This window comes from Lactuca serriola, chromosome 1, assembly GCF_051521515.1.
Source record: "Lactuca serriola cultivar US96UC23 chromosome 1, Lser_US96UC23_V15, whole genome shotgun sequence".
Classification (NCBI taxonomy): Eukaryota; Viridiplantae; Streptophyta; class Magnoliopsida; order Asterales; family Asteraceae; genus Lactuca; species Lactuca serriola.
In genome coordinates, this window is record NC_136408.1 from 135,436,679 (window position 1) to 135,446,122 (window position 9,444).

A 9,444-nucleotide genomic window follows, 5' to 3' on the forward strand; every position below is an offset into this window, starting at 1 on the left:
CAGCTGAAGGTGATTTGTATTCCTCCAGATGTTGGGAGTATGTCATCTTCTAGTGCTACTATATGGATGTTGGGAATACGTATCTCCTTGAAATTGTGAGTGAGTTTGGATAAGTCAGACCTCGGGTCGGTTTTCTACTAGTGTCTAGGTTATCAAGGATCATATATGGCATCCTGCATGCCGAAAAGTTCTTGATGAACCCATAGAAAGACATACCTTGCGGAGTGGGTTCCGCATGCACCGTTATCATTCCGGATCTTTGTCGAGATCTGTAGAAGAGTATTGTTTGGAAGATCCTCAGTCAGGGTTAGAGAGATAGTTCTCCAGCGAAGTCAGCTTGTAGGGGTTCTATCATTGTTCAGGTGTGGTCGAAAATTGTCTATGGATAAACTTTGGATTTCAAGGTACTAGCGTTTCTAGGAAAGAACTAGTAACATGAAGAGGGTAGTGTCAATTGTAGGTGTTAGATGTATAAGTGGTTGGTCATCGGATTTTCAAGAGAATGGTATTTTCACGTAGGAGATGGATTGAGGTGTCAGACTAGACTAGATTTTAAGAGTACTGATAAAAATTTCTGAGGATGAGCGATCTTAAGGTTTAACCGGTGAGTAATTTCTAGCATTGGTAAGCACATGTTATCATCAGTGGGATACTAGAAAGCAAGATGAATTGGGAATCCTTCAATTCTCGCGTACATTGAAGACTTAGTCGAATCTAAGTGGGGGAGAGACTTATTGTAAAGTTCTCCAAATATGAGTCTGGTTGCGCGAGGTGCAATCTCTTGGGTACCTTGTCAACCAGAAGGGTATTGTGGTCAATCCGTCCAAGATAGGGGCCATGATGCAGTGGGAGATTTCGAGGTCTCCAACTGAGATTCGGAACTTCCTGTGTCTAGCGGGTTATTACCGGAGATTTATACGAGACTTCTCTGAGATTGTAGTTCCTTGACCCCGACTGACCAAGAAGTCGGTGGCCTTTTGTTGAGGGTCTGAGCAGCAGATAGCCTCTGAGAATCTCATACAACAGGTTTTGGGAACCAGGGTAGAGCTCCAGTTAGGACTCAAGTTCAGTTTTGTGTTAGGTCAAGTGCGTGTTTGACCGGTTTGGATAGTGTTGTAAGTCTACAGGTGTATCCGTAGCATTCACTAGCAGCCATATAGTGCTAGAGTATTGTAAGACTGCGGGAGTAGCCGTAGCATTCAATAGGTTGGTAGATAGCATGAGAGTGTTGTTAGATTGCGAAAGGAAAAATAGTACCCACCAGTTCAGGTGAAGCAGTGAGGATATGGAAATCTGTGGATTGGTTTATGGATTTCCCCGGAGGGATTGGATCTGGTTAAGCCAGTGATAAGACTGTAGGAACGCCACTACAGTTAAGAGATCAAAGAAGCAAGGAATTGCTTTAGGTCGTTTGTGATACCGTTGGTCAGATAACAATCACTTTTAGCCTTGGATTTGGTAACGCCATTTTTTGACGTATGGAACCGATCATTTAGATCAGAAGGTTGTTAGAGCCACAATGGAATGATAATTAGTGGCAACTAGATCCAGAGGAGGATTTCATCCAGAAGTCGCATGGAGTGACTGCGTGTGAGCCTTTTGGCTTCTTAATCGGGTTGGAACCTGGTATTTCAAATGATTGTCGAACAAACTGAGACCAGCAAGGTCTCGGTAAATTTTGGAAAGTAGCCAGGTGGCAACTTACTGCTTCAGGAAGATCAGTGTTATAGCAGTTTCAGCGGTTGGGCTGTATTTGTATTTGTGTTTTGGGTTGCAAATACAGACGTAATAGCGGGTTGATTGGGAAGTGACAAGTCACTCACAACGGGATTAGCTGAACTTTGGCCAAGTATAAGTGACCAGCAGGGATACTTGGGTTGGTGATCTTGTTATAGTGGGAACCTCGAGCTATTATGTCACACCCCAAAACCAGAACGACGGAAACGTTCAGGGGTGGAGGACGTCATGTAGAGTATCACACCAAAGCATGGTAGTAAACAAGCAACAACATCATCCATTGCATTAATAATGTAATTTTTATACAAGCGTATTTTGTGAAGTGTATAAGACATCAAAATATAAATCAAAATGAGAGATAAGTCTTGAACGATGCTCTGTCTTCTCAAAACCTGGCATCGGTACTTGTCTACTGATGACCTGAGAATACAAGCTATTTTGAAAGAGCTTATCAGCATTAAAGCTGGTGAGTTCATAAGTATTTTAATGTCATTATTTGTATGAAAATGTTTTTATGTGTTTCAACATATAAGTTTGTAAAATGTTTATAGTATAGTTGTAAGTGTTTACTTGTAGTGAAATGTTCGTTGTAAATGTTTGTAAAAACGTTTCTAAAATGTTCGTATCTTCCTAGAAGTTCCATATTTTCTACTAAACTGTAGTCTTCTACCAAGACGAAATGTTAAGTTTGTTTGTTTGTAGGTCTATGTATTTTGCCCAAGTCTAGCTATCATTACCAACACATATGGTTGCACAATAGGGGTGTATGGTCCTATATTGGAGTGAAAGGCCACGAAACTAAGGGTTTTGTGTTTGTGCGGCCAAAGTGTGTGGCCAGGGTGTGTGTGCGGCCACACACTCCCTATGATGTGTGACAAAATGTATTTAAAAGTCGTAGGAATGTTCTAGGGTAGGTGTTTTGACCATTGCTTAGCCGGAATGGGAGTTTGTTGCCATTTTGGACCCTTAAAAGGGTGTGTGCAGTTTCACTTGGTGTGTGCGGCCGTACACAGGGTGTGTGCCGCCGTACACAGTTGCAGATCACATGTTATGGCGTTTTCCATGCTTAAATCAAAGGGTCCTTAGCTTATATCAAGCCATTGCAAGTGTATACCTGATTTAGGAACTAAAAGTGTAGTTACAGTCTGGAAACTTTAGTAGGTATTCTTGGTGTTCTTGGTGTTTTTGAAGATCTAACACCAAATAGATGTTTTCATGGATCAAATCAAAGGGGAAGGCTGGTTAAGGTCGTGTATCACTAATCCAAGGTTGAATCACTTACTTGATTGAAGATTTGAAGAGAAATGTCGATGATACTTGAGAGGATTTCGAGTTCCAGCTTTGAATGAGTGGAAAGAGTGTTCAAAATGACTAAGTGTGGTATATATAGGCAGGAGTGTGTGGCTGGGATGGGTGTGCAGCCGCACACACCTGTGTGTGGCCGTACACTAAAGTGTGCAGTCGCACACTCCATGTTTTGGAGTGTTTGGCCCAATTTTGCTTGAGATGCATCGTGTTATCCCATTTCTAGGCTCTTACCTTAATTGTACTACGTTTAGAACACTCAAATAGACCCCAAACAGTGTTATAAGCTAGCAAAAATCGAGTCTAACTTTGATTAAATTGATCTATTGTACAAGATGGAAAATTTCGGGTTCTCACATCATCCCCCCATTAGAGAGAATTTCGTCCCGAAATTAGAGTTTAAGCAAGTAAGTAGTTACAATTAACTAAGCGAAAAGGTGAGGATATTTCAATTTCATTTGATCCTCACGTTCCCAAGTGAATTCCGGTCCTCGCTTGGCCCCAGCGAACCTTAACTATTGGGATACGACATTGTTTCATCTGTTTGACCTCTCGGTCCATGATCTCTACATGTTCTTCCACGAAGTTGAGGCTCTCGTTGATATCGATCTCGTCGAGTGGGATTAAAAAAGTCTCATCGGACAGACACTTTTTCAAATTCGAGACGTGGAATGTAGAACGTATGTTGCTAAGTTCGCGAGGTAGGTTGAGTTTGTAAGCTACAGGGACGATTCTAGTAAGGATCTCGAAAGGCCCCATGTATCCTTGGATTTAGATTTCCACGTTTTCGAAAGACCTCTGGAACTTCGGAGCAAATACTACTGCCCCTTGCTCTAGGTCGTGTGTTGTGTAGTTGGTTTCGAGTTTCTTAAGCTAACGGGAGGTATAGTCAGTGACTTTACCTTGTTGCATCATAACACCACCGAGCCCTTGATTTTATGCATCGCAATAGACCACCAAGTATCTTATTCCTCCTAGGAGGGATAGTATCGGTGCGGTGCATATGGCTCGCTTCAGCGTTTGGAACGGTTTTTCTTGCTTCTCTTCTAGATCAGATGCCACGTCCTTCTAGGTCAAAGTCGTAAGAGGTTTTGCGAATTTCTGTAGGCGTCTTCAGTGCTGGCCAGTTCTCAATGCTTTGATTTTAGAAGGGTCCACATGATTTCCTTCTTCACTAACAACAACATGACTCGGGAATTCGACACTTCAAATCAAAAACTCGCATTTAGAGAACTTCGCGTAGGGCTTCTCTGAAGGTAACATTTCCAAGATCTGAGGTAGATGCTTACTATGCTCTTCCTTACTATGAGGAGATAAGTATGTCATCTATTGAAGAAAATGACGAACTGATCCAAGTAAGGACGGCATACCCTTTTCATTAAGTCCATGAATACTGCGGGTGCATTGGTCTCATCCGAAAGGTATCACTAGGGAATCGTAGTGTCCATAAGGAGTTTGGGAGGCCGTCTTCAAGACATCTTCCTCTAGTACTCGTAACTGGTGATACTCGGATCTCATATCCATCTTCGAAAGGTAATTTGTTCCTTGCTGTTGGTCAAACAATCCATCTATGCGAGGCAGAGGGCAACGATTCCTTATGGTAATCTTGTTGAGCTCTCTATAATCGATGCTCATACGAAACAATCCGTCTTTCTTCTTGACGAACTAGACTGGAGTTCCCCAGGGTGAGAAACTTGATCTTACAAAGCCCTTGCCAAGCAGTTCGTTAAGTTGACCGAACAGTTCTTGCATCTTTGCAGGTGCTAGATGGTATGGCGATTTGTTTGGCTTCTAACTTTATTCGTATGGCAGCACGATCCCCCGTAGTCCTGAGCAGTCTCCGTCCTGAAGTTCATATTTAGAAGTCATATTTGGTTCATCAATCACAACTTAGCATATACGAGTCGTATATAATTAAGATTGAAAAGGCAGTCGAATAAATGATTCTTCTTTAAGCTCACATCCAAACAAGGAAAACATGTTAAAGCGGAATCATCAATTCTAAGCCTGTAGAACCTTGATTATATACCACCCTTGCTTATACATTCCTTAGTGATAGATCAACCGTATGGGTCTTCGGATTGAACTTGACGTACTGTACAAGCGGTATACCGGGGAGGTTTGCTAACATTTCTTCGGGAAGGATACGAAACATAGGATACTCTGCGCATAAGTACCTCGGAGTTCTGGAATGACAGCTTCGCTAGTAAGGAGATTATGGGCAAAAGGAATTTACGCACGAACTGGTATTGTGAGGATCGAATTGACTTATGTTATATGATAATATCGGACTACTCGGAAATAAAGGTGTTAGACTAGATCATAAATGTGTTACAAACAAAACACAACAGTGCAACTTTTAACAGAGTTTTGATACTTTAGTTTAACTACAAGACTACTACTACGAACAAGGTATACTATGAAAAGAAAGTGTACGCAGCAAGAGAGTCCCTCGTCTGACGGGATCTCGCAAAAGATGTGACTCGAGTTGCACTAGCTTTTAACAGTTTATAAGTCTACTATAACTAAACGCCCTAGTATTTCAATGTGGGTCCAGATTAGTCTCTCCTGTGGTAGTGATTCTTAGTATCTTCCCATCTGCGCCAGAGTTCTTTGTAACTGGACAATCATTCTTGAGATGTCATATCTGACCACATAGGGGACAACTCTTGCTTGCACCAGCATTGGTGGTGGATGTGTTGTGTCGGGTCGGAGTTATGTGGACACGAGTGTTTTCGTTGTTCATCCCTTCTGGACAATTCTTCTTATAGTGTCCGGTCTCACCACAACCATAACAACTCGGGCTGACTCTGATGTTAGTGGTCTGGAAGATGGTATGTGCAAGTGCTCTACAGACACGAGCAGTGTGCCCCATTCGGTTGCAATTGTTGCATTGCAAATCACGACAAACTCCGTTATGATGAAAGTTACACTTGTCACACTTCAGGAGTGTTCCGTGATATGGTTTGATCGGTGCTGAAGTGGCAGGAGTCGCCACTTGCTGTTGTAGCATGGCAAGTCTTTGGGATCGCTTGCGCTCCTTTTGGGCTTCACGCTTTCATTTCTTATTCTCAGCTTTACGGCTTTGAAAGTCTGTGACTGTTATCATTTGTTGACTTCCCAGATTTGTACAACAATTTGACCTGTCAACATCTTTCTCAGCCTTAACTGCGTCGCCAGAGCTGACGTGTGCAAGGACAGCTGACACGGCAGCTGTTACCACGACTTGGAATGTAGCGGCGTCTATATGAAGGATCGGGCTTTCGTTGTTCGGCTGACTATTTTTGGATGACGACATGATTCTGTTATACGAAAGAATAGGAGTTCGTGAGTGATTATGGTTGGTACTAGATGTATTCTACTCTTTTACGTAAATATAACTTGTTCGTTTTGTTAAACTATACTCGGTGGTTTGACCTACATCCCTATGATGCAGTACTGGAAAATAGTTGATGTAAGTTCATAGAATGGTCATTAGATGATTGATATTTCGAACTTGACTATCGTGGCTTGGTGGATAACACGACCCAACCCTCGAAAAGAATTGGGAGTGATCCTTGAGCTAAATTACCACATCTCAAAATTCGACGAGAGTGAGCTTCAGATAAAATTCTATTGATGGTAGAAGGAAGGGTTTGGACAAGGATTGTCACATGGATTAGCCGACTGTCAATATCATTGATATTTAAGATGTAATAAGTTTGGGAAAAATTGACCTCGGAGTTGGTCTTACATCATATCCAAAGTAGAAGAGTTTTGACAGCATAAAGGCCTAACTAAAAAGTACTTACAATACAGGGATAGTTACATAGAAGAGTGCTACATAGAGCATAGACAGGAAAACGATTCCTTATACCAAAGGAAGGAAGGTAGAGCATCTCCTACTCGTGACAGTCATCCCTCGGGTGAACTCTTAGTTTAGCTAGCTAACGCTCCATATCAAGCAGGTGTCTTTCGTACACCCTCTGGCGTACTCGAAGCTCTATGAATTCGGCTCGAGTTTCAGCTAGTGCTTGTAGTAGGGCCTCGTGGTCTCTCCCAGACCTCTCTCGAGCATCATCAAGACGAATGGTGCAGATGGTATCCATTCTTGCATTGGCATCAACCTCCGAGATACGATGGAGTGTTGTCCTGCCCTGGATTTCGTTTCGGGAAACTCTACGGACCAGGATTTGTAGAAATCTGTCTACTGAGCCTCCTTTGCGTAGGTTGTAGAAGCTTTGGTCTCCTTTAAATGGCATGGGCTGATTATCCTCTTAGCTCCATGTCTCCAAGCATTCTACCCATGCAGGCGCCAGACCTTGAAAAGTCGGACGAGGGTTAGGGTTTGGAATGGGAGCCAGCAGGGGTAGGTTCTCAACTTCTAGATCAGATTTAGAACCATCATAAAAGCCTTCAGCATGGTGATCATTCAAAGGGATTGGATGTTCATCTTTTGGCTCCTCTTCAAGCCCTCCAGCATTTCCTTTGTTTGGGAAGTACGGGTCATCGTGGGGATGGAATTCAGCCATGATATCTACGCGAGAATGAGGATAAAGAAATAATTAATAGTCGTACTAACTAGATAATTATAAAATAATCTTTATCAGTTACTTCAATACTTTTACAGTGCATACTAGTTATACGTAATCAAAATAGGATAGACCTTCGAATAGGTGACCTTAACTCCAAATTCACAAGGAATAGAGAGTAAAGCAAAATTTCCCAGATTCTAAGTCTATGACATCCTAGTTACATATAACCTTAGCGTATCCACTCAGCAACTATTGACCTAATAATGAAGACCTTTAGTTCTTAGATAATCGATTTGGGTAACACAAAATACTCCTATAGTATTTTAGGTTTTTGTTATGTTCTACTGTTTTCTGTGTAGTAGTATTGGTAAGTTTTTAGACATGTTGCCACATCACAACCATTCTCGGGCATATGCTAATCACTTCTCAGACCAGCATAGTTGATCAGGCTATGCCACTCCCAGAACTGACCATACATCCTCGGGTCTACTTGTGATGCTCAACAATCGTAATACTTATGGTTTGTCCTAGTAACACTGATTTTAGTATGAATGCAGGTATGTATACTTAGTTAAATATTTTAGTATTTTAAGTATACACTCTTGATCAGAGTTTTTTAACCATGCTGTGTTTATAGTTTGTATATCTTTTAGGGTTTGATACACTCGATTCACTACAAACGATGCTCTGATACCAATCTGTCACACCCCAAAACCGGAACGGCGGAAACGTTCGGGGGTGGAGGACGTCAAGTACAGTATCACAACAAAGCATAGTAGTAAACAAGCAACAACATCATCCACTGTATTAATAATATAATTTTTATACAAGTGTATTCTATGAAGTGTATAAGACATCAAAATGTAAATCAAAATGAGAGATGAGACTTGAACGATGCTCCACCTTCTCAAAACCTGGCATTGTACTTGTCTACTGATGACCTGAAAATACAAGTTATTTTGAAAGAGCTTATCAGCATTAAAGCTGGTGAGTTCATAAGTATTTTAATGTCATTATTTGTATGGAAATGTTTGTAGTACAATTGTAAGTGTTTACTTGTAGTGAAATGTTCGTTGTAAATGTTTGTAAAATCGTTTGTAAAATGTTCGTATCTTCCTAGAAAATCACATATTTTCTACTAAACTGTAGTCTTCTACGAAGACCAAATGTTCGGTTTGTTTGTTTGTAGGTGTATGTATTTTGCCCAAGTTTAACTATCATTATCAAAATATAGTTGCACATTATCGTTTATTGAGAAAACGTTTCAAGGTAAATGTATTAGGGAAAATATTATAGACTGTAGCTTTGTATATGTAAACTACCTTAATACTGCTTAGATTAAAGCCAATGAATTATAAGGTAAGGTGAGATTTGTAACCATACTGGTTGACGGCTGAAGAAACACGACGATGAAAGACATCGAAAATAAATGTGACATTTGTCACCCCATCGGCTTGGTCGGCCTAGGACTGTAGCTACCTCCAGCAGACTCTAGTTACCAACATGACAACGGTGGAATCCGCATCATGTAGAAACAAATCTCGTATTCTAAATGTTATGTTGGTGTATGTTCCTCCTTTTTACTTGTAAACTTATATGTATATGTTCTCTTGTTTGTTCCTCATAATAGTAAGTTATGTTTGTTTCTCATTATAGTATGTTCTGACACATGTATGAACTGACTCTTTGTATGTTTCATTGTACTAGAATTTATGAGTAGTATCTTCCTAAACTATACCTATTATAGTTCACTAGTAGATTTTTTTGTATAACTAACTGTATTGAACTGAAGAGAAAACTATCATGTCTTATACATATATACATAATATATAACTAAGGATCAAACGACACTCGGACAAATAACTGGGTACTCTAAGTCCACAACCAA